The following is a 24095-nucleotide window of genomic DNA, read 5'->3' as shown; positions in this document are numbered from 1 at the left end:
AAATGACCATGCTGTAAGATACGCACCCAGGTGTAGATATGTGACTAAATCCTATTTCTTAAAGCTATGGCTGTCTCCATGGTGTCTCAATTCTCCAAAGGAACACAGACCCAGAGTAAGTGCCTGGAACCCACTGGAATCTTGCTACCCCTTGGCAGAGACAGGGGGGAAGCACCCGGAATTTTGTAACAGAATCATGTATTTTCCAGTGCTTGACTGGCCTTTATACGACAACTCGAGCTTTCCCTGCAGACTTGGGAGTTAATGGTCGCAGGCATTCTGTAAGTAAAGCAAGGTTTCCTCACCACATCGAAATGTTCATCAGATACATACATATTTGGCAAGATGAGCAGGCAGCAGTTAAACTGAGGGCTCTTTCTCTGTTCAGACAGGTGACACCCCTGCTCTCTCCATTTGGGCTCTGGAAGTCAGGCTGTTGTCCATGTGATGTAAAGCCCCTCCCTCGTCACACCTCCTTCCGGATCTTATTGGAACCAGCTTCAAGGCAGGGTAATGTAGCATGAAAGGCGCTTTGGAAAGAGGCTCTGAGAGTGAGGCCTTCCGTAGACTCAGCATTTTTCGATAGTCCCTAAAGCAAAGACATGGCTGGAAACAGATGCTCTGAGAACGCGCCAATTTCCTGTGGGTGTGGAAGGGAATAGGAAAGAGGCCAAGGAGCGATGGAGCCTTCTGAGTTCACTGAAAGCTGCCTTGCATTACGCCAGACTTTCTGCCCATCTCGTCCTGCCTATTCTCCCGACTGCCCTCTGTGCCTTTAAGGTAAAGGGACCCCTGACCATTAGGTCCAGTTGTGGCCGTCTCTGGGGTTGCGGTGCTCATCTCGCTTTACTGGCCGAGGGAGCCAGCGTACAGCTTCCAGGTCATGTGGCCAGCATGACTAAGCCGCTTCTGGCGAACCAGAGCAGCGCACGGAAACACCGTTTCCCTTCCCGCCAGAGTGGTACCTATTTATCTACTTGTACTTTGACATGCTTTCGAACTGCTAGGTTGGCAGGAGCAGGGACTGAGCAACAGGAGCTCACCCCGTTGCGGGGATTCGAACCACCGACCCTAGGCTCTGTGGTTTAACCCACAGTGCCACCCGCGTCTGTGCCTTTAGCAGCCCCCAATTCCAAAATCTCCATGCCAGGAAATGTTCACCTGCTCCAGTTTCGCGTATCCAAGGGTCGTTGGATAATTCAACAGGTGCCTGGCAAAGCTGACATTTCCTCCTGACCCTGCTTTCCCTCTTCCCACCCTCTGCTAGAGATGGAGGATGCATTGGGTTGGTTCAGCTTTCAATGAGAATCTACCTTGCCTGCACTTTCTCAAACAATATGCGCACCAAAATGCGCACCAAAACCTATGCACACCAAAACCTTTCAAAATTTGCAATTGTCCAAATTTTGTGATGGGGACATACAAAGCTTGCTTTATGCTGAATCAGACCATCAGTGCATGGATAGCTCTGCTGGTTACGGCATGGTGCTGATAATGCCAAGGTTGCAGGTTCGATCCTTGTATGGGACAGCTGCATATTTCTGCATTGCAGGGGGTTGGACTAGATGATCCTCAGGGTCCCTTCCAACTCTATGATCCTACGATTAGCTCACTGTTTCTACAGCGTTTTGCACAGGAACCTCTCCCACTCCTACCTGAAGATGTGAGGGAATGAACCTGGGAGACAGATGTTCTACCACTGAGCTATGGACCATTTGAAAAATACTGATCACACATGGATGCAGAAATGTGGAGGCCTGAGGTTAAGCCTGGAAAAATGAGAAACGGAGAGAGAATGAAAGAATTGCACATCCTGGTCTGAAACCCCTGGAAAGCAGCCAGTGATGAAAATCCTGAAGTAAACAGAGCAATAGTTTGATTTAGATAAGGCATCTTCTTAGGCAAAGCTGCACACCAGCCATTGCTAACCTGCTGTCCTCTAGATGTTTTGGACAACAACTCCCTTCAGCTGGGGGCTGATGGGAATTGTAGTCCAAAATATCTGAAAGGCAGTAGGTTGGTGAAAGCTTCTTCTGCACACACTTATGGAATCTGGTGCCCTTACATTGCTGCTGGCGTTGTGATTGAAGTGCAAAGGTAAATGTAAAGGGACCCCTGACCATTAGGTCCAGTCGTGGCCGACTCTGGGGTTGCGGTTCTCATCTCGCTTTATTGGCCGAGGGAGTCGGTGTACAGCTTCTGGGTCATGTGGCCAGCATGACTCAGCCGCTTCTGGCGAACTAGAGCAGTGCACAGAAACGCCGTTTACCTTCCCGCAGGAGTGGTACCTATTTATCTACTTGCACTTCGACGTGCTTTCAAACTGCTAGGTTGGCAGGAGCAGGGACCGAGCAATGGGAGCTCACCCCGTCATGGGGATTCAAACTGCCGACCTTCTGATCGGCAAGTCCTAGGCTCTGTGGTTTAACCCCCAGCGCCACCCGGGACCCTTTTGATTGAAGTGCAAACCTGCATCTAAAGAAGCTCAGTTTAAATGCCTAAAGAACTGCCCACTCTTTGTTAGAAGGCCTGGGCTTGCTGCCTGGACTCTGGCGCCCTGCCAAGGGCACAGGAAGGGCTTGGGATTCCTGGCAGGGACAAGCCTTGTTGAAACGCCTGTAGATTCTTAGGACTTTATCGGCTCCAAAATTATCTCTCGTCACCACAATCCTACTGCGAAATTAAAACCGGATTGCTTCCTGCGGATAGACAAGAGGAATCTCTAATGGGTGGAGGGAAAACGAGAGGTCGCCATTCAGCACAGAAATCAACGGGCTTCATCAAAACTACCCCTGCACTGCGGTCAATAAAGCTGGTGACCGATGGCAGCCAGTGTGGCGTAGTTATTCTAATTCTGGGCTGGGAGTGGAGAGATTTGGGTATCCCTGCTTGGCCGTTGAGCTCACTGCTTGACCTTGAACACATTGCCATCTCTTCCCCCAGGGGTTCCCAACATGGTGCCCACAGGTGCCAAAGGACCACTAGAGCTTCCTTTGTTTTTTTTTTTTTTTTTTAAACAAGGCGCTAACCTTGCACCAGGCATTTTTTTTTAAAAAACATTTTTTTATTGCTTTTTTAAAGGTATAGAAATACAGAAAAAAGAATAAAGAGAGGTTATAAGAAAGAGACATATAAATAACAAATTTCCATATTCTTTTTCCATCTAACCTATAGGACTTCCTCACATCCTCCGAACCCTGCGTTCTCAGTCTTATAAAGCATCAGCAATTTGTTAACTTATTTCAAAACTTATTGTAACTTCCATTTTATCATGTTCCCTATTTTCAATTTTACTGTCGCTCAATTCTTATATGTTTTATATTAAACACAATAAAGTTATTTCATTATTTTACCTCTAAATTCTTGTGTCTTAATTTTCATTCCAATAACTTACATTTGCTGAAGCTAGAATTTCCTGAAAGGTGCATTTTTTTTTAACATTCATACAACTTATAGTGTTTTTTCAAATAGTCCTTAAACTTTTCCCAATCCTCCTCAGTTGTTTCTTCTCCCACGTCTCGGATTCTGCCAGTCATTTCAGCCAGTTCCATATAGTCCATCAACTGCGATTGCCATTCCTCCAGCGTGGGTAAATCTTGTATCTTCCAGTATTTTGCAATCAGGATCCTTGCTGCTGTGGTAGCATACATAAAAAAGGTTCTGTCCTTCTTAAGCACTCTCTGGTCCACCATGCCCAGAAGGAAGGCCTCTGGTTTTTTAGGTAAGGTAAATCTCAATACCTTTTTTAGTTCATTATGGATCATTTCCCAGAAGGCCTTCACTTTCGGGCAGGTCCACCAGAGATGGAAGAATGTCCCTTCCGCCTCTCCACATTTCCAACATTTGTTGTCAGACAGATGATATATCTTGGCTAACTTGACTGGGGTCATGTACCACCGGTATACCATTTTCATAATATTTTCCTTCAAGGCAGTACATGCCGTGAATTTCAAACCGGTGTTCCATAACCTTTCCCAGTCTGCAAACATAATGTTATGCCCCACATCCTGAGCCCATTTTATCATTGCGGATTTGACTGTCTCATCCTGTGTATTCCACTTAAGCAGCAAGTTATACATTCTCGAAAGTAGTTTACTTTTTGGCTCTAACAATTCAGTCTCTAGTTTCGATTTTTCCACCTGGAATCCAACTTTTTTATCTATTTTAAATACCTCTTGAATTTGCGCATAGTGCAACCAATCTCGTACCTTAGTTTTCAATTTCTCCAAACTTAGCAACCTCCAATTGTCTCCAATTTTTTCAATTATTTCCCAATATTTAGGCCAATGGGCCTCCATGTTGGGTCTCTTACGTGCCTTGGCCTCCACCGGTGAGAGCCACCTCGGAGTTTTACTCTCCAATAAGTCTTTGTATTTTATCCAGACCCTCCAAATTGCTCTTCTGACAATATGGTTTTTAAACAATTTGTGCACTTTGGCCTTGTCATACCACAAATATGCATGCCACCCAAACGCATTGTCAAACCCTTCCAGATCCAGGACATCAGTGTTCTCCAATAAAATCCAATCTTTCAACCAGCAGAAGGCTGCAGATTCATAATATAGCCTCAAGTCTGGCAGGGCAAATCCCCCTCTTTCTTTCGCATCAGTTAATATTTTAAACTTTATTCGGGGCTTTTTGCCCTGCCAAACAAACTTAGAAATATCCTTCTGCCACTTTCCAAAACATTCCACCTTGTCCACGATCTGTAGGGCCTGAAACAAAAATAACATTTTCGGCAATACATTCATCTTTACAGCAGCTATTCGGCCTAACAAGGAAAGTTTCAATCTTGACCATATATCCAAGTCTCTTTTGATTTCTGACCAGCATTTCTCATAATTATCTTTAAACAAATTCAAATTTTTGGAGGTCAAGTACACCCCTAGGTATTTTACTTTTTTAACCACATTCAGCTCCGTTTCTTTAGAGAACTCATCTGTTTCTGTAACTGTCAAATTTTTTGCTAAAACCTTGGTTTTTTGCTTATTTAACTTAAACCCCGCCACCCGACCAAAATCAGAAATTAATTCTAACACTCTTTTAGTGCTGGAGACTGGTTCCTGAAGTGTTAATACCAAGTCATCTGCAAATGCTTTCAATTTATATTGTTTCACTCCGACCTCAATTCCCTGGACCAACCGGTCTTTTCTAATCATATTTAGCAACACCTCCAGGACTGAAATAAACAATAGGGGGGATAGGGGGCACCCCTGGCGTGTCCCTTTTTCAATTTTAAACTCCTCTGTCACCACATTGTTCAGTTTAGCTTTTTGTTCTGTGTAGATTGCTTCTATACCATTTTTGAACCCCCGCCCCACTCCCATCCCTTCCAAATTTTTCTTCATAAACATCCAAGAAATATTATCAAAGGCCTTCTCTGCATCAACAAAAATCAAAACCGCTCTGGTATTCAGATTTGTTTGTAGAAGTTCCAAAATGTCAATAATGTTTCTTGTGTTGTCAAACAAATGCCTACCAGGGAGAAAGCCAGCCTGGTCTTTGTGAATCACTTCATTTAGTACTTTTTTAAGTCTATTTGCCAAAATATCTGCAAAAATTTTATAATCCACATTTAGGAGTGAGATGGGGCGGTAGTTCTTAAGTTGGGTCTTTTCAGTCTCTGATTTAGGTACCAATGTGATGAAAGCTTCTTTCCACGTTTCCGGTGCCCTCCCTCCCTCCATTATCTGGTTGCAAACCTCCATCAAAGGTTGTATCAAATAGTCCTTTAAAACTTTATAATATTTGGAGGTTAAGCCGTCCAGGCCTGGGGACTTGCCAAGTTGAAGATTTTGAATGGCACTTTCAATTTCTTGCTGTGTAATATTACAGTTCAGGTTTGTTCTCATTTCCAGGGGTATTTTTTGTAATCCATTAGTTTTTAGAAATTGATCCACCTCTGAGACTTTTTGCGGCCCTTGTGTATAAAGTTCTTTGAAGTACCTCTGGAAGCACTTTCTGATTTCCTCGGGTTTCTGAACCATTCTCCCTTCAATCTCTAGATTTGTAACCGTATTAAGCTTTTGTCTCTTTTTCAACTGCCAAGCTAGCAGTTTCCCACACTTATTCACCGATTCGAAGGATCTTTGTTTCATTTGTTTGATTTTCCATTCCACCTCTTGGTTTATCAGTTTTGAATATTGCGCCTGGAAGAATTTCACTTCTCTTAACACGTCCTTCGACTTAGGCCTAGATCTTAATTTTTTCTCACCTTCTCTTATTCTCTCCAATATCTTCTCCTTCTTTTCATTCCAGAGCCTTTTCTTAATCGTGTTTTGTTGTATTAGAAACCCTCTCATGACTGCCTTACTTGCGTCCCAGATTGTTCTTTTTTCCACAGTAGTATTCAAATTTATCTCAAAATAGTCCTTTAGAGTTTTTTGGGCCTTCTTAACAATCTCCTGATCTCTTAGAATAGTGTCATTCATTTTCCATCTAAAGGATCCGGTTGTATTTAGTCTCAATTCCACTTTCAAAGCATTATGGTCGGAGCAGGTTTTTGGGCAGATTTCCACTTTTCTAGTCTTAGGTGCCAGTCCTCTAGTTGTCCAGATTTGGTCGATTCGTGTCCATGTCAGATGAGCTTCAGAAAAGAAAGTCCCTTCTTTCCCTAGGGGGTTCTTAACCCTCCAAATGTCTACTAAGTCCATATTGTCTGTCATTTCAAAAAAAGTTTTGGGTAGTCTGCCGTCTTTCGATATGTTGGCACTTTGTGACTTATCCATATTTACAGACGCAACCCCATTCATATCACCCAGCATAATGATGTTACTATAGTCCAAATAATCCAGCATAGTCTCATGCAGCTTCCTGAAGAATTCCGACTTTCCCTCATTTGGAGCATATATTCCTAATATCAAAATTTTTTCTCCTTGCGTCTGTATTTCAATCGCCAAAATTCGGCCACATTCATCTTTGAATAAAAATTTCGGTGACAGGCTCTCCTTTGCGTAAATCACCACTCCTCTCTTCTTAACTTTGTCTGAAGAAATAAATTCTTGGCCTAGTCTTTTGTTAATTAACACTTTTCTATGGAGCCTTGTCACATGTGTTTCCTGTAGGCAAATAACGTCCAGTTGTTCCTTTTTCAAAATGTGAAAGACTTTCCTTCTTTTTTCCGGGGAGTTTCCGCCATTTATGTTCCAACTAAGAAGCTGTAGAGACATCCTGAATCAATTGACGGGTTCTACAATGGGGTATCTAAGCTTCCTCCCGATCCCGGGGGAGGTAATGCTGGTCCTGGTCCTGGTGGTATAACTCTTGGAGATGGTCCCGGTGGTGGTGGAGGCCAAGAAGCTGCAGCTCCTTTTTGCAGGTCCTCCTCGTGGTCGTGTAGGAACTTCTGCTGGTCTTCAGGTGATTTAATCTTTATTTTCCTTCCTTTGTAAGTAAATGAAAGTCCTTGTGGAAACTCCCACCTGTAAGGAATTCCGTTGTGTCTCAACAATTTGGTCAAATCTATATAGGTAGTCCTAAGTTCCAAGAGATATTTGGGTATATCTCTGTAAATTTCGGCCCTTTTACCTTCTACCTCCAAAGATTTCTTAAAATGTAGGCCTAGTATTTTATCCCTTTCTTCTCTTGATCTCAGAGCAACCAAACAATCTCTGGGCTTGTCTTTCTTTACTGATTTTCCCAGTCTAAAGGCTGTCACAATTTTAAAGTCCTTTTCTTCCTCAATTCCCCAGAATTTGGAGAACAAAAGTGACAAAAATCCCTCTAGATTATTTTGTTCCAATTCCGGGATAGCCCTTATCCTGAGATTACTATCTTTACTTTTCAATTCAACCAATGCCAGGTAGGCTTGTTGTTCCCCTACCTGCCTTCTCAAAGGTCTTACCTCTCCTTTAATTTCCTCCACCTTTAAGTTCACCTGTTCTGCTTTTTGATTGGCTTCCACAGCTAATTTAAAGTTTTCTGCCGTAGCTCCTTGCAATTTCACAATTGCCTGAGTGTGCTGCGAAACCTGTTCAGTTAATTTGCCAATAGAGGATGTAGCTTGGTCAATCTTTGATGTTTGATTGTCCACTTTTTGGTTTAAGACTGCCAATTGTTCCAAAATTTGTTTTAAAACTGTTTCAGATCCTCCAGTTGCCATGTCTTCTGCAGCAGGCTGCACTAGTTCCACCTCCTGTGCTGTCAGCACAGTTGGGACAGATGATCTGCGGTGATGAGTTAGAGTTGTTTGCAGCTGTTGCCCAGATTTTTTCTCTTTTTCTTTATCTTTAGCTTTAGCTGCTCTTGTTCTCCCTGTGCCGCTCATTCCACACCTGCCTCTGTTCAAGGTCAAATGGTTTTTTGTCCCATGGGAAAAACAAGTCCCAAATATAAATAAAAAGAACCACAAAAAGTTTCAATAAAGCTCAGTTCCCATGCAACTATATTTCCACAGTCCTATAGGGGGAGTATTTCAAAGTTTCAAAAAAGAAAGGAACTATTTTCCGCCATTGAAGTTCCTCAATTCCCCATATTGAGTTTTGTAATTCCCAAACACAAAAGGAAGGTTTCCAAAACTTCTAATCTCTTAAAATCCAGCCATAAAGTATCGATACCGGTCCATGCAACAATGTTTAATGTTAGTATCTCAGTCTATGCAACAATTTCGATCTCTGCAACAATGTCGTCAGTTTGACAGCAGTTTGACAGTTCTTTTTCTATGCACTGGCAGCCCGGTGACGGGGTTATCTCTTTCAGCCCCGTTTAGCCCAGAAATTGGAGGATAGTTCTAAAGAATAAAAGTCTATACAACCCACAGTTCTTTCCTTTTTATCTTCAAAATACAGAGTCTCTCAATGCACCCTTTCTTCCACTTTTAAAATCCCTTTTTAAATACTTCAGCTCGTTTCCGAGCCCTTGCTTTGATCTAATTAGCAGAGTCGGGAGGCGGACTTCCTGTTACTCGCCTCCCGCTTTCGGTCGAATTTCTTCAGTTTAGTTGTAAAATTTAGGACCCTTACTCACGGGTATGTTGCTCCAATTCCGATAATTTCAAGAAGAAAGGTCAGCGCTCATCAGCAGCAGCAGCGCGGCTTTGCTTCCACGAAAAGAGCGATGAACTCACAGCGCCGCTCCCCCTTTCACGTTCCGGAGCCTCTTACGAGGCTCCTTCCCCGCTTCTGGGGGGGCTCCAGGCGCCCGCTGAGTCCCACGGCCGCAGGCTCACTCTGCCTGCGGTTTTTCTTGATGGGTCTCCGCTTTGCCGTAGCGGACGACCCTTTTTCGCGGAGCCCCTCTTCACAGCGCAAAGAGGACCGCCATTGCTGTTTCGCGCCGCCTCCGGAAGCCCTCCACTAGAGCTTCCTTTGGCAGCCATGAAGAGTCTCGGTACATAACTGCTCAGAAAATAATTTTATTATTTATACACCACCCATCTGGCTGGGATGCCTCTCCTACACAGAACATGCCCCTTGAACATGTTAGCAAACCCAGTTTACATAATGCAGGAAGAGTCCAGTGAGAAAAATCCTGATAACACATTTCTGAGCAAAAGCTATATAATTTGAGGAGAAAGGCTTTGTCTTTCTTCCTTTTGGCCTTGTACATAGCAGAGAGACATTCAACGCATCATAGAGCTACAAAACTCCCTCAGAACTACACAGCCAATCAGAGCCCATGCTACCTCAGCAAATATCATGCCACTTTGGCAGGTTGCTAAGCAACACCTCGACACACAAGGCTTGGGTAATAGACTAACACTGAGAACAGATTTAACCCCTTAGGTTACAAACTGAATGATCCCTGCTGTTGCACTTCCAACAAGAGGCAGGCAAAGACAACACTAGGCACCTGCAGGCCTGTCTCCTGCACAGAGTCTCTAACACCCACTGCCCTGAGGGCTGGCTGGATTTTGTGTTAAGCATGTGCTTCTGGGAGCATCTTCGTGTGTTTATATGCTACCCCCACCCATCGTTTGAAACTGCATAGCTTCCCCCAAAGAATTCTGGGAACTGTAATGTACCTGTCACGGAGATACAATTTCCAGCACCCTTAACAAACTACAGTTCCCAGGATTCTTGTGGGGTGTATGTGCTTTCAATGTGTTTTAAAAGTATAGGATGGGCTGTGCCGTTGTCTAAAAGGTCCCTTGAGCAGCTGGTCAATTCAATGATTGTTCTATATCGTTTTGGAGGGTTTTTTTGTATGTTGCTGCACAGTGCCCTAATATTTTGTGGGCACTCATAAATGTTATTATAATAAAATAAATAATGGTGGCCTTGAACTGACCTAATTCGCGCAAGTCATTCTTTGCTGTCCGGTATTGTAAAAGCCGATCTGTTCTGATCCGAAAAACACAACACTTCATGTCCGCCCACTGCCCCTGAAAACACACATACGCAAAATATAAAATGGCTTATTTCATAATTCAACAGTCTCAGGCTCTGTATAATGCGTAAATCAACATCTAGCCAGCCGGAACAGGATATGCAGGCCTCCTACATCAAAATTTCCCAGCCTAAAGGTTTCGTCTTGTTAAAAAAAGCTGCTTACCAGCTTATGGGAACAATGAAAGTGGCATTATCTGTCTGGACCAAACAGATGGTTTGCATGATTGGTTTGTCTCTGAGCTGGATTTCCGGTGCAGATATTCTGATTTTTAAAAATAAAAATAAAAATTGGAGGCTGGTCAGTCTGGAGTACTATAATCCCCAGAGTCAAATTGACTATCGTTCCCTCTGTGTCTGATGCTCGGAAGTGAGCATGGTCAGGGGCAGACTAAGACATTTTGCGGCCTGAGGCTAAGGACAAGATGTTGCTCTCACCATAACTAAATCTTACTTTAGTCCCCATCTGCACTACCCCATTTGAAGCGGTATCATACCACTTTAAAACAGTTACACCTTTCTCCCGGGAACCATAGAATCATAGAATAGAATCATAGAATCATAGAGTTGGAAGAGACCACAAGGGCCATCGAGTCCAACCCCCTGCCAAGCAGGAAACACCATCAGAGCACTCCTGACATATGGTTGTCAAGCCTCTGCTTAAAGACCTCCAAAGAAGGAGACTCCACCACACTCCTTGGCAGCAAATTCCACTGTCGAACAGCTCTTACTGTCAGGAAGTTCTTCCTAATGTTTAGGTGGAATCTTCTTTCTTGTAGTTTGGATCCATTGCTCCGTGTCCGCTTCTCTGGAGCAGCAGAAAACAACCTTTCTCCCTCCTCTATGTGACATCCTTTTATATATTTGAACATGGCTATCATATCACCCCTTAACCTCCTCTTCTCCAGGCTAAACATGCCCAGCTCCCTTAGCCGTTCCTCATAAGGCATCGTTTCCAGGCCGTTGTTTGTAAAGGGTGTTGAGAGTCATGTGTATGTGTGATTTCTTTTCTTTTTTAATATTTATAATTTTCTAACAATGCAATTGTTCACACATTAATAATAAACAGTATGTTAACCATTGACTTCCTTTCCACCCTTCCATGGTTTCCTCTAAATATCAATTGCTGCTGCGTACTGTATTATACTCAATCCAAGAGTGTTGAGAGTTGTTATTCCCCTCACAGAACTGCAATTCCCAGAGTCCCCTGGGAAGAGGGATTTATTGTTAAATGACTCTGAGAATTGTAGCCCGGGGAAGGGAAGAGGGGCCTCCTAACAGCTCCCAGTTCCCTTCACAAACCACAATTCCCAGGATTCTTTGGGGAAAGCCAGGACTGTTTAAAGTGGTATGATAGTGCTTTAAACGTACCGTGCAGACGGGGTCTCTACAAACCTCAGACACAGCCCAACGGAGACAGAGCATGCTCACTGATCGTGGAAAGCTGAATGACTCTTGGACTCGGGAAAACAAGAAGGAGGATGAAATATACCCAGAGTCCAGAGTGGATTTCATGCTCTTTATTCAGCTCATAGTGGTGAGGAGGAATGAAAGTTTCCCCAGAATGTCTGCTTTATATACATTACTTACACAATGGACCCCACATGATTGGCTAATTCCTGGATTCACCTGTAGGCCAATCAGGTTGCGGATTCACTTCCACCTGGAGCTGGATTGGGTGGCTCCTGTGGACAAAGCAGACTGCTGCATTCTGGACCCTATTGTTCTAAGACCAATCAGACTGCTGCATTCTGAATCCTATTGTTCTAGGACCAATCAGACTGCTGCATTCTGAATCCTATTGTTCTAGGACCAATCAGACTGCTGCCTTTTGGATCCTATTCAACTCGGTACATAACACCAAATGGAATGGAGTGTCCTAAGAGAGGGCATGTGCAGATCCCACTTGCAAATATTGTGTCCCACCCCACCCCCCGTGTGACTTTGAATATTTATTAGGGGTTCCCTTTTCAGCTATTTCACTGGCTGATCCCACACCTCACAACTTCCAAGCAGTTGGCAAAGAAGTGATGCCAGTTATGATATCAGGAAAAGATATAATTTAAATATATTTATAGTTACAAAACGGAATGTTATATGTCAAAAGCACAACAGACTTAGAAACAAGAGCTGTTCAGAAAATAAAGATTTGAAATATATCTATCTATCAAGGAAAAATATGAGACCCAGGGAACTACTGACCGATCAGTTTGACGTCGATACCAGGAAAGGTCCTAGAAAAGATGATTAGACAGTCACTCTGTGAGCACTTAGAAAAGGATGTTGTGATTACTAAGAGGCAGCCTGGGTTTCTCAAAAACAAGTCATGCCAGACAAATCTCTCTCTCTTTCATAGAGTTACAAGGTTGCTGTATCAGGGGAATGCTATGGACATAGTGTATATCGATTTCAGTAAGGCTTTTGACAAAGTACCCCATCATATTCTTGCAGAGAAGTTGATAAAATGTGGGCTGGATGAGGAAACCGCTAGGTGGATTTGTAGCTGGCTGGCTGACCGAAACCGAAGAATGCTCACTAATGGTTCCTTGTTATCTTGGAAAAAAGTGACAAGCCACAGGGTTCTGTCCTGGGCCCTTTGTTATTCAACGTCTTTATGAGCGACTTGGACAAAGAAATTGAGGGGATGCTCATCAAATTTACTCACTAAACTGGGAAGGGCAGCCAATTCCACTGAAGACAAAATCGGGATTCAATATGACCTTATCAGGTTGAAGAACAGGGGCCAAACTAACAGAATGAATTTCAATAGGGACAAATGTAAGATTCTACACTCAGGCAGGAAGAACCAGCTGCACAAATATAAGATGGGAGACACCTGGCTTGCCAGTGGTACATGTGAAAAGGATCTAGAGCAGAGCAACCAGTCTGCTGAATTCTGCCCCAGCTGAAATTTCTGAACCTTCTTCAGAGGCAGCCCTGCATATAACATGTTGCAGTTGTCAGCATCGCCCTTGAGCCAGTGTCACCAACTGGACTCATCCACTCAGCCCCGACTGGGCTAGGCGAGCTGGGTAGCACTTCCAGAGACCACCTTCTGCAGAGGAACAGGTCAAAGTGCTGTGGACTCACAGCTTAGAGTTGTGAGCACCGGATTCACTTCCACAAGAAGACAGTCGTCGTACAGCAGAGTATAGCAGAGCATAAACGACTCGGAGAGTAGCTCTGTAGAATAACTACTTTTATTCTATCTACAACTATCATACAAATTATATACAGAGCTAAATGGAGAAGCTGAACTGCACTGAGTGTCTGCAGCTGCTCTTAGCAGCAACCTTATCTATACACACGATCTCTCTCTAACACTCAGTCTCTCTCTCTCTCTGACACTTTGATGTGAGGCTGGAGCGGAATAAGTAGAGAGCAGAAACCACCCCCTTCTCTCTGGAGAATCAGCAGAGCACATCAGCAGATTCTTGGCTATGGGAGGGGTGAAATCTCCTCATCTAACCTAAATGTTACCAGAGCATAGACAACAGAAGTTGGGCTGGACAACAGAACTTGTCCAGATAGGGGTGTAGCTGGGCCACCAGCCAAAGCTGATGGAAAGCACTCTGTGCCACCGAAGTCACCTGAGCCTCAAGTGACAGCAAAGGGTCCAGAAGGACCCCCAAGTGATTAAAGTGCTCTATCATCATGGTGCAACACATCCATTTTTTTTAATTAAAAAAGCAGGTTATTTGCAATTATGAAAGCAACAGGGATATACACTGAAAAGCATGGGGTGAACGAATGATTAATGGGAAAACATATAAACAAATCAGGGTGAGTGATTATTGCCATGTAACGTCCCTGCAAACAAATCAGAACAAATGCCCAGTGAAGACAAGATGATGTTCATCCTCCACATAACCTTTGTGACCGGAAATCAGGATGACTCCTCACTAAGCAGGTCATCTGGAGAAGCCCCCTGTGCTTCTCCCGTTGCATATTTGCTTGGGTGATATTTCCATCATCAGCTGGCTCTGAAGCCAGGACCATGGACAGAGAACTCTGCTTCTTGGAACAGCCAGATGCCCTCCATAGCCAGCTGCTGAAATCAGTCCAGTTCCTTTCGGCTTCCTGGCTTGGTACATGCTGGGCCGAGAGTTGTCTGCAGAGAACTTTCAGCCTCATTGGGGGGAAGGTTTGGGGGCGGGCAGGCAGGGGAATGGGTCTGGCTGGACACTGAGGAGCTGTGACTGGAGACTGATGATGATATAATTTATTACTTGTACCCCGCCCATCTGACTAGGTTACCCCAGCCACTCTGGGCAGCTTCCAACAGAATATAAAAAGAGACATAAGACATTAAAAATTTCCCTATACAGGGCTGCCTTCAGATGTCCTCTGAAAGTCATATAGTTGTTTATTTCTTTGACATTTGATGGGAGGGCGTTCCACAGGGTGGGCGCCACTACCAAGAAGGCCCTCTGCCTGGTTCCCTGTAACCTCACTTCTCGCAGTGAGGGAACTGCCAGAAGGCCCTCAGAGCTGGATTTCAGTGTCCAGGCTGAAGGATGGGGGTGAAGATGCTGTATTGTGTTTCTAATATTCGGTTGGGAGCTGCCCAGAGTGGCTGGGGAAATTATTATTATTATTATTATTATTATTATTACTACTACTACTACAATGAACTCTTAACCATGTCTACTCAAAAGGAAGCCCTACTCAATCCCATGTAGATCAGTACCAGGGAAGTGGGTATAGGGGATGACAGCCTAAGTTGTGAATATGTCGTCGCTGTGGTGGAACAGGTACATAAATGGAAAAATAAAGAAGGACCTCAAGTTTCGGGAGATCAGAGCTTTGGTATCAGTTAGGGGTGGGGAGAGGAATTTGATTCAGTTCACCTTTAAAGGTGAGCCTGCTTAATTCACACATCCAGAAATGATACAAAGACCAACATACAACCATCCTTCAGAATTTGCATTGCTATGAATTTTGCAATGCATTTCTCCAGATAATATGTACCACATAATATGTACCAAAATGCATATACTGGAATAAAAGGTGCCTTAAAATGCACACATTAATGGGAAAAATATATAAAAAACACATTTTATAAAGGAGAAATTGCTTTGCAAAAATGTATATGTTAGGCAAAATTAGATACGAACATGTGTATATTAGAAGAAATACAGTGGTATCTCAGGTTACGAACCATCCTACTTATGAACGCTTCGGGTTACAAACTCCGCAAACTTGGAAGTAGGTGCTCCGGGTTGCGAACTTTGCCTTGGGATACAAACAGAATCTGCTTCCAGGGCTGCGGGAGGCCTATGTAGGGAATGCGCGCCTCGGGTTAAGAATGCTTCGGGTTAAGAATGTACTTCTGGAATGAATTAAGTTCGTAACCTGAGGTACCACTGTAAGTTGATAAACTTTTGTGCCACCTTTTTTTAAAAAAAAAACAACGCAAACTGATGTAGAAATGTGGTGAACTGACTATAAGAATGGAAAACTGAGAAACTGCGATTGACAGATCCATCCATCCCTAGTCTTTGTAAGCGGCCAACTGGATCGGTCCCCGAGCTATTTAAAAACAACAGTGACAAAGTGGATTCCTGGTCACCCAGAACAGCCCAGAAGTCATTCTCACTTGCTCACAAGCCATGTAAAAGAAGTTAATGGAGCTTTTGGTATAATTTCTGAAAACAGCCCTATCTGCCTCAGCTTGCTCAGTGCAGCCTTCTTATCGATTACTTAGTTAACCGCTGAAAAATGCTTTGGCAAAGGATGTGGTTCCATACAGAAGTGCTCAACAGGCATTTGCAAATACAAATGCACCCATTAATAAAAGATTTGGGCCAAAGAGCCAGGCAGTTCGTGTGCCGACATGCATTTGCCAACATAAATAACTCCTCCATTGACATTCTGGTCTTTCCCCGGTAGGAAATGGAATAACTTAAAGGGTCTGCTACATGACCTAAGAGATGGAGACATGTTCTCTCCAGAGTCGCTACAGCAAAGTCCCGGCACGTCACGTACGGAAAGTAAGAGAACGAAGCAGTTCCATTTATCTTCTTGCAGGGAAACTGTTTCAAGCTGGATTCTTTTAGTACTAACATTTATAATGGGGAGATGCTATACATTTATTGCCAGAGGGTCCAAGTCCCCAAATTGCCATGACCCTGAGATTGGATCTCCCTTCTTCAGGGGATGAGATTGAGGACACTGAACTGGAAGGCCATGCAGAAACACTTCCACGAATTGATACAGTAATGCTGACAGCCCTACCAACTCAAGGTTGCCACATTGCCACTCTCTGACTCAGAGGACTCCAGCACAGAAGCCCAAATACAGTTGTACCTTGGAAGCCGAACGCTTAGGCACTCGTATGTTTTGGCTCCCAAATGCCGCAAACCTGGAAGTGAGTGTTCCAGTTTGCGAATGTCCTTTGGAAGCTGAACGCTGGTGTATAATAATAATAATAATAATAATAATAATAATAATAATAATAATAGATTTATACCCCGCCTGTCTGGCTGGGCGGCTTCCAACACAATATTAAAATACTGTAATGCATCAAACATTAAAAGCTTCCCTAAACAGGGCTGCCTTCAGATGTCATCTAAAAGTCTGGTAGTTGTTGCTCTCTTTGACATCTGCTGGGTGGGTGTTCCACAGGGTGGGCGCCATTACTGAGAAGGCCCTCTGCCTGGTTCCCTGTAGCTTCACTTCTCACAATGAGGGAACCGCCAGAAGGCCCTCAGCGCTGGACCACAGTGTCCAGGTAGAACGATGGGGGTGGAGACGCGCCTTCAGAAATACTGGACCGAGGCTGTTTAGGGCTTTAAAGATCAACACTTTGAATTCAAATGTTTTGGAAGTCGAATGGACTTCCGGAATGGCTTCCAAGGTACGACTGTACAACCAGAGTCTCTACTAGGCTGCAGGTAGCTATAGGTAAGCAGATAGCCCCTCTTTTTTCCAGCGTGAGGATAGTAATTTTGGCCTACCTAACAGTTTGTCTTATGGGCTGCTGAGAGAAATGTACAAAAAGCTCTGAGCACTCTGTTGTTGGTTGGCATCTGTCTGTCTCAGGAGACAGCAGTGGAGAAGTGTGCCTTTGGGGGTGAACTCAAACCATTGCAGAGTTACAGCGCCTGCTGTTGCTGTAGAGACCGAAACAGGAGAGAGATGTTTTGTTGCAGCTGGGGCAAATGAAGGCATCTGGTTGTGCTGTGGATGCAAAATGGCATTTTTTCTCTCCTCTGTGGTCATTCCTCCTCTGGCTCCTGCTAGGGATACACAACCTAACCATCTGTCTCCAGGCATTGTGGTTGCCTGCAAGGGATTCCCACACAGCGGGGTTGATGATGTCAGCCTTCATGTCATGTTGCAGACATCTTTGTAATGTAGTCTTGGTCTGCCAATGGGTCTGGTGCCAGAAGCCAGTTCCCTGTAGAGGACGTCCTTGGGGATTCTGCGTACTTCCGTTCTGTTTGCATGACCAAGCCCAGCATTAACGTCGCTGAGACAGGAGTGCGAACCTGCCCATGACTCACTTCCATAAACCAGTGTGCTCCACATGCAAGCCTCAGTAAGACATACAAATGTCAAGAATGGTTAATACATAGAAAGACGAGCCATTGTGCAAGAGTAGAGGATCTCCCTTGCATGCAGAAGATCCCAGGTTCATTTTTGGCATCTCCGGGTATGGCTGGAAGAGACCCTTTCCTAAAATTCTGAAGAGCCACTGCCAGTCAGTGTCGGCAATATTGAGCCAATGTCACTAATCCTGAGCTTGATGGACTAATGACCTGATGCAGTAAAAGGCAACTTCCTGTAGGGATGCGGGTGGCGCTGTGGTTGAAACCACTGAGCCTCTTGGGCTTGCCGATCAGAAGGTCGGCAGTTCGAATCCCCACGACAGGGTGAGCTCCCATTGCTCTGTCCCAGCTCCTGCCAACCTAACAGTTTGAAAGCACGCCAGCACAAGTAGATAAATAGATACTGCTGCAGCGGGAAGGTAAACAGTGTTCCATTGCACCAGAAGTGGTTTAGTCCTGCTGGCCGCATGACCCGGAAAGCTGTCTATGGACAAATGCCGGCTCCCTCGGCCTGAAAGCGAGATGAGCGCCGCAACCCCATAGCCACCTTTGACTGGATTTAACCATCCAGGGGTCCTTTTCCTTTCCCCAGTGCTTTTTTCCTCTAAAAAATGTTTAGGGGTACTCTCAATTTGACTCAAGAAAATCACCATTTTATAGTTCAAATCGGGAAAATTAAATACAGTAAATGGACAAAAGTGCAAAGATTCACAAAAGGTTTAGGGTATGTGTACCCCTGTATGTCCCCCCCCCAAAAAAAAGCACTGCCTTTTCGTGTTTTTAACCTCACAGAATCTCTTTCCTACCAAATTCTGAGTTTCATTCCTCTGCCACAAATTAAGGCGGAACAAGAGAATTAAAACTGACATTCCCTCGGTTTAAGATGCCAACAGTTGGTCTCCTGTTAATTACCCCAGTGTATTAGCAAAAGAAGTTTTACCTCGGAGGAGATTAAGAGGAAGAAAGCAAGACTGCTTCGCAGACCCATAAAAATATGCCTGTACAGTATTCAATGCAGTTGAATGGGGTGGGGGTGAGGGGGGAGTGTAGAAAAGGAAAGAAAGATGTTCTCCCTTAATGCTGGCAGAAAAACAAAATTGGCATTAGAAGCTGTGGAGAAGCTGATGATGTGTTACTATGGTTACCTCGAGTGAGCAACCCATTCACTTCCCAGTGGTATCGTACCCTAGGGTAGAAGCAGACAACCTCAAAGAACGAGGCCTTCCCAGAAGGCATTGCAAACAGAGCAGCGAAAAGCAGGTTTAGGAAAGGAAGGGAGGGAGGAGCGTAAGAAGTAGAGAATGGCTGCAAGAAAGAAGGAAGGTGGGAGACAAGGGTGGATTCACCTGCCAGTTTCTCCCAGTTTCTTGTTTCTTCCAGCCATGCATTCAGTTCTTCATGTTTCCACATCAGTATGCAAGTCCGCATGAAAACTCATCAGCACCCGAGTGCTATTTTCTTCTAATTTTGTGGGTAATTTTGCCCAATATACACACCTCTACAAGCAACGTTCCCTTATATATTGCACCCTTTTGTATTGTTAAAAGAATTCTAAGGTCCCAAATATACAATAGACGTTCATAAATGTACAAGGCAAACACACACATAAGTATATAAACCACATGTCCGAAATAATACGGGAGATCAAACCTGAAAACCGTTATGACTCCCCCAAATTGACCTCAATATATTTCTCTGCAAGGAGGGAGGAAATGGGGAAAGGCTCCCCTTTGTCTTTTTGCTTACAAATCCTGTCTTAAGGGCATTTTTTTGTGTATGAATAGGGTAATTCCTGGATTCAGGAATTAAAAGTTTTAGCCATCACAAAAGAATGGCCAGGCTGCCCCGGTAAAGCAATCAGTGACTATTAACAGATATTCTAGCAATCAGGATTTCTGCTGGAGTCCGTCTCCTTCTGTGATGTATGTATGATGTTTTTTGGGGGTGGTCTTGGGCTACAGGGTGGGCAATTTCAAAAGTCTATATAAGGGCTTGTGCACCATTGTTCTGGGTTTTCGCCTCCCTCCTGCATGTGGCGAGTGAGGACCCTGTTGCAACAGTTTAATAAAGATCAGGCTTACTAGCTGCTTTGCTTCTCAATATTCTCTGGTTGGCCTCTGTTATTTGCTCCTACCAATAGGGAACCCAATTAAGGACTCTATACAGGCTCTTGGATACTCTATAAGGGAAAGGGAGTGATTTGTTATTTACAACACACACACACACACAAACACACACACACACACACACACACACACACATTTTTATGTGTACTTTATCCTGCTACATGCATTTCTGTATACACGACTGGCAAACTGCCCTGCAAAATTGGGAAAAGTGTGAATTTCAAAGGGCAGCTGTGTTTCAAGTTCACATACCGTTTGGGAAAGTACAAATTAGGTAAAAAGGTAAAAGTAAAGAGACCCCTGACCATTAGGTCCAGTCATGGCCGACTCTAGAGTTGCGACGCTCATCTCGCTTTACTGGCCGAGGGAGCCGGCGTACAGCTTCCGGGTCATGTGGCCAGCATGACTAAGCTGCTTCTGGCGAACCAGAGCAGTGCACGGAAACGGCGTTTACCTTCATGCCGGAGCGGTACCTATTTATCTACTTGCACTTTGACGTGCTTTCGAACTGCTAGGTTGGCAGGAGCAGGGACCGAGCAACGGGAGCTCACCCCGTCATGGGGATTCTAACCGCTGACCTTCTGATCGGCAAGTCTTAGGCTCTGTGGTTTAACCCACAGCGCCACCCGTGCCCCTTCACAAATTAGGAAGGTTTGCCTTTAAACACAAACTGCACTGAATTCCTCCCTCAGCCTGTCCCTTGCCCTTGCTGAACCGACCCTTCATCCTACTGTGGGCCAAATCTCAGGAGGGCCATTTTACACTGGTTATTTAATGCGATGATTGCACAACTGGTTCTGAAAAAATGCATGAGCCTTTCCAACAACCGCTTCCCAACCTGGCTCAGATTGCCTCTTCCTGAAGTCCTAGGAAAACAAGGGGGGAAATAAATCTTGTTTGGTCTTTCAGCTTGGGGAGAGAACTGGGGTGGGGGGTTAATCTTGTTATAGATTTGGAGCCTCCCCCCCCAAAAAAAGACCATAGAAATTAATAAATGATAGAATTTTGATTATTTGGGATATGAAGGGGGAAAACTAGCTGCAGAGGAATTCCTGGGCTAGCCTATGCAAAACATAGCTAGGGCCAATAAGAAACAATTGAGGGCCACTGAGAGCCATTGGCAATGCAAGAGAACTGTTCTTCCTCCTGCCTTGAGGTGTGAACAGAGACAGGAGTTTGGAAGGCTGCCAGGGTAACTGGAAAAGAGAGTCTTGAGCAAGGCTTGGTGGGAAGAAGGGAGAGAAAGAGTGGGATCCATCTTGGGCAGGCTGGCCGAAGGCTGGCTGCACTGCTGTGAGGGACAAGCTCCTCTTGAAATGACCATGCTGTAAGATCTGGACTCCTTCCGTGCAGATTGAAGGTGTAAATAGGTGAACAAACCATATTTCTGAAAGCCACGACAGTCTCCGCCGTGTCTTAATTCTCCAAAGGAACACAGACCCTGGAGTGAGTGCCTGGAACCCTCTGGGCTCCTGCCACCGCTTGGCAGAGAGAGGGGCAGGCACCCGACTTTTGTAACAATATGTACAAAGGAGTTTTTTCTGCCTTATTAAAGAGCAAGAAGGCGGCTTTGAATTAAATGCCTACAAAAGGCTTGAAGGTCAAGGCAGGCAGGGACTCTGGAAAGGTTAAGGGGGCATGAAGCTGTTCTGAAAGCAAACATTCTGTAATAAGGGGAGGAGGAGGCAGTTTGTCTCTACAGCAGGGCCGTCTTTAGCAGAAGCGGCTCCGGGGTGCAAATATTCCTTTGATCTGGACACTATGCTTCTGAAACACCGGTCCTGTAAGATCTACACTGGCTCCCAGTACGTTTCTGAGCACAATTCAATTTAAAGGTGCTAACCTTTAAAGCCCTAAACGGCCTCAGCCCAGTATACCTGAAGGAGCGTCTCTACCCCTATCATTCAGCCCGGACACTGAGGTCCAGCGCCAAGAGCCTTCTGGCAGTTCCCTCCCTGCGAGAAGTGAGGCTACAGGGAACCAGGCAGAGGGCCTTCTCGGTGGTGGCGCCCGACCTGTGGAAACAACTCTCTGACTTTTAGAAGACATCTGAAGGCAGCCCTGTTTAGGGAAGTTTTTAATGTTTGCTGTTTTATCGTGTTTTTAATATTCTGTTGGGAGGCGCCCAGAGTGGCCTGTTATTAACCCAGTCAGATGGGTGGGGTATAAATAATAAATTATTATTATCAGTGCTTTTTTTCTTTTAACAAATGTTTAGGGATACTCTTGACTCAAGAAAATCACCATTTTATAGTTCAAATCGAGAAAAATAAATACAGTAAATGGACAAAAGTACAAAGATTCAAAAAAAGGTTTAGGGGTGTGTGTACCCCTGCGTCCCCACAGAAAAAAACACTCAGTATTATTGTTGTTGTTTAGTTGTTTAGTCGTGTCCGACTCTTCGTGACCCCCTGGACCAGAGCACGCCAGGCACTTCTGTCTTCCACTGCCTCCCGCAGTTTGGTCAGACTCATGTTTGTAGCTTCGAGAACACTGTCCAACCATCTCGTCCTCTGTCGTCTCCTCCTTGTGCCCTCCATCTTTCCCAGCATCAGGGTCTTTTTCAGGGAGTCTTCTCTTCTCATGAGGTGGCCAAAGTACTGGAGCCTCAGCTTCAGGATCTGTCCTTCCAGTGAGCACTCAGGGCTAATTTCCTTAAGAATGGATACGTTTGATCTTCTTGCAGTCCATGGGACTCTCAAGAGTCTCCTCCAGCACCATAATTCAAAAGCATCAATTCTTCGGCGATCAGCCTTCTTTATGGTCCAGTTCTCACCTCCATACATCACTACTGGGAAAACCATGGCTTTAACTATGCGGAACTTTGTTGGTAAGGTGATGTCTCTGCTTTTTAAGATGCTGTCTAGGTTTGCCATCGCCTTTCTCCCAAGGAGCAGGCATCTTTTAATTTCATCTGCAGTGATCATGGAGCCCAAGAAAGTTAAATCTCTCACTACCTCTATTATTATGATATTATTATTATTATTATTATTATTATTATTATTATTATTATAGTTGCAAGAGACCAACAGGTCATCTGGTCTAACGCAATGCAGGAATCTCAGCTAAAGCATCCATGACAGATGGCAATAGCAATAATAATAATAATAATAATAATAATAATAATAATAATAATCCTATGCTTAAAACCCCATCTATGAAGCTTCCGAGGAGACCTTGAGTTATTCACTGTCAGCCTATGTCTTAGGGTTGTGAGAACAAAATGTGAAAGAGAAATCACAGAATCATATAATTGTAGAGAACCACAAAAGAAAACCAAACTTGCACTTTAAAAATTTGGTTCTACGCAGAATAGCTGGTCAAGGGAAGGTAGCAACATGAACAGGGATTTTCTCTTGGGTCTGGTGGCTGTTTCTGCTCTGAGCAAATCTGAATGTATTCAGCGGAGCTAACCTCAAGGTAGGTGGGGATAATTTATTAACTGCATTTATATTACCTCCCAAAATGGTTCTCTCTCTGTTTCCCAAAGCAAAGCAAAACAGTTAAAACTGTAAATTAAAACTGAGACACAATATGCAACATTATCAAAAATATGTCGGGTGAATACTTTCCCAAGACTATACACTTTAGCATATAGGCACTGCAAATATAACACACACACACACACACGCTTAAACCCAAGGCAATGTGGAAAGGGTTTGGAGTGTGCTTTTTAGCATTCAGGTCTGATAAATGGGAGGGGAGGGGAGATGCTGGGCGGGGGTGGGGATCCAAAGAAAGGAAGAGAGAGTCTTGGGGGAGAAAGGCAGGAAGAAATCAAGGATTCTAGCAAGCAAGCAAAGGAATACACACCACACTCCAGTCCCACCCAAGACACACATATAAGTAAACAAAACTCTCCACACCTCCTTATAAACCTTCCCCTCCCCCTGCAGATTCTTTGTCAGGGCAAGCCAGCAGTAAATCAACGGAGTGAGTGCAGTTAACTCTTTATTGGGGGGAAAACAAGATCTGTTCAGGAGTGGCAGGCCTAATGAGTCCAGCAACTCTTCTTGCATCTATGGAGCAGTCGGGGAGACTGAAGGTCCCCACCTTCTCATAGCTGCTGAAGTCTTTCCAGGGTTTTCCCC

General features: G+C 44.4%; 1 long non-coding RNA gene across 1 annotated transcript; it reads right to left on the bottom strand.

Annotated features, from left to right (window-relative positions):
- Nucleotides 1–212: 212 nt before the first annotated feature.
- On the bottom strand, nucleotides 213–19536 carry LOC310831401. The gene is made up of 4 exons (XR_014557854.1): nucleotides 19024–19536; nucleotides 12528–12559; nucleotides 10228–10321; nucleotides 213–589 (listed from the first exon to the last, which is right to left on the bottom strand). It is a non-coding gene; the product is annotated as an uncharacterized lncRNA (long non-coding RNA).
- Nucleotides 19537–24095: the final 4559 nt, after the last annotated feature.

Source organism: Podarcis gaigeae (assembly GCF_964106915.1).
Source record: "Podarcis gaigeae genome assembly, chromosome: 14".
Taxonomy (NCBI): domain Eukaryota; kingdom Metazoa; phylum Chordata; class Lepidosauria; order Squamata; family Lacertidae; genus Podarcis; species Podarcis gaigeae.
Note: the sequence above shows the minus strand (reverse complement) of the source record. Positions and strands in the feature narration are given on the sequence as shown.